At 43.1% G+C, this 2,230-nt stretch overlaps 1 pseudogene; it reads right to left on the reverse strand.

Annotated features, from left to right (window-relative positions):
- Nucleotides 1-1,768: 1,768 nt before the first annotated feature.
- LOC126095482 (5S ribosomal RNA) lies at nt 1,769-1,886 on the reverse strand (annotated as a pseudogene).
- Between the last annotated feature and the right edge of the window lie 344 nt (nt 1,887-2,230).

The raw sequence follows: 2,230 nt of genomic DNA on the forward strand, positions 1-2,230 counted from the left end.
CCGCGGCCAACCGTGAAATTTGAACGTCCTGTAACAAACCGTTTTGAGGTTATAACGATTTTATTTCACATAGTTCAGTAACTGTCACCCTGTATCTTTATGTAAGAAATGAGTTAAGCCCATGTTACTAAAATACTTATTTAACCAAGGGTGTTTGATATTGCCATTTTGGACTCCTACACTCACTGAGTGTAAGAGGGAGTGAATTCGGTATGTAAGTGAGGTAAGAATCATTGAAAGTGTGAATAACTAAGTGTGAGTGAGTGTGGGAACTTGTTTGTGGTGCCCTGATGTGAACTACAAACGTGAGGGAAAATGGTAATTGTAAGTTTTTGATACTGTAGAAATATGAGTCACTTCAGTCCTTAAGGCGTAGAAAAATGGGGTTAATTGTTTTCATTTGCTTTTCAGGAGTGTTATTTTGTGACTTCCTATTTATTGACTTCAGAACGAGCATCGGTCCAAAAAGGGAGAGTACCGGGATATCTGAATGGAAATACGAAGCTAACTAAAAAATTGACTGAGTGATTCTTTTAGGATATGAACTTCCGATAAAAGTCTACGATAATTCGTAGATGACATCTACGAAAATGTCCGAAGCTGCATAGTACTCGAGCAAGTATTCAACACTTTTTAAACACTGTGTGTGTTTATGAACTTCTGACTAACTGGTCTGAATTAAAACCGTAAACTGGCTACGAGGGGAGGGGAGGGGAGGGGAGGGGAGGGGAGGGGAGAGGGGGAGAAAGAGAGAGAGAGAGAGAGAGAGAGAGAGAGAGAGAGAGAGAGAGAGAGAAGAGAGAGAGAGAACTGTGGAAAGGGTTAGTAAAAACTGTACTTAATTTTGTTCTTTCATTTCTGGAACTCTATGCTAGGACGGACTTGGTAGTGAATATGTGTACATAAGATGAAAATACGAAACAGGTGTTTTAATGCAAGGAGTTTTCTTTATTTAATAATTACAGCCAGATCTGGTAAAATTAATTCACTTTAGCATTGTGCTGTAGTTAATTATATTCCGCTCTCTGTTAACAAATGCAGTGCAGCTAATTTTGTACAGCTTTTCTGAACGTTGTACGTTACTTCAGGATAGGCCGTGTTTCTAAAAAACTCACTTAAGTGAGAACTTACGATGTTTATAGGGGGGCAGGGTATTAACAACACGTCGCATTATAATAAATGATGCCGATTTTAATTACAGTTCCAGTGTGGAACGTGAGATCGTTACAGCACGAGCGACAGGTGATAGCTCACTCGAAAACGACAGTTTGCAGTACGATGTACAACAGGATGACGTTCTTCACAAATTTTACGGCTGTGGACACTATCCGGACGATTCAACCCTCTTCTAAGGACATATCGCCGCTTCAACGAAACTGAACGTGATCTCGCCCCTTAAGTGTGTAGTGTAACTGCAAGTTTTGCTTTAGCATACAAGATGGAACTACTAGGGACGGTTCAAAAGCACGGGAATAAATTTGAAGAACGTGACCGAAGCAGAAAAGGGTGTTTATGCTTTTTCAGTCTTCATTTTCACGCCTTCCCCTGACGTAAAACTTAACTCCTCCCGAATAGGCCATGAAGACCCAACGGGACCGACCGGCCGCCGTGTCATCCTCAACCCTTAGGCGTCCTGGATGCGGATATGGAGGGGCATGTGGTCAGCACACCGCTCTCCCGGCCGTATGTCAGTTTCCGAGACCGGAGCTGCTACTTGTCAATCAAGTAGCTCCTCAGTTTGCCTCACAAGGGCTGAGTGCACCCCGCTTGCCAACAGCGCTCGGCAGACCGGATGGTCACCCATCCAAGTGCTAGACCAGCCCGACAGCGCTTAACTTCAGTGAGCTGACGGGAACCGGTGTTACCACTGCGGCAAGGCCGTTGGCCCCTTGGCGTAGGCATGGGAGCAATTTACATCAGTCTCTACCAAATACAAAAGAAGACAACAGTTCAATGTCAAAAACTGAGAAAAATCACTCAAAAACACCACACATTCATTTACCACAGAAACAATGGTAATTTACTGATACAGTTAAGTGTTAAATCCAAAATTTTTATCAAACAACAGGCTCTGGCGTCTGATATAAGGTCTCCGTCTACACTCGCCCAAAACACTGGCAAATGACTGTACCGAATTCCATATTATCACCCGGGAAAATATTGTTCAAACGCCTGTAGCCTTCCGTACGATCACAATACCACAGGGGCTGCTGGTTAGTATCTGAACTTC

The sequence above is a fragment of the Schistocerca cancellata genome, chromosome 1 (assembly GCF_023864275.1).
Source record: "Schistocerca cancellata isolate TAMUIC-IGC-003103 chromosome 1, iqSchCanc2.1, whole genome shotgun sequence".
Taxonomy (NCBI): domain Eukaryota; kingdom Metazoa; phylum Arthropoda; class Insecta; order Orthoptera; family Acrididae; genus Schistocerca; species Schistocerca cancellata.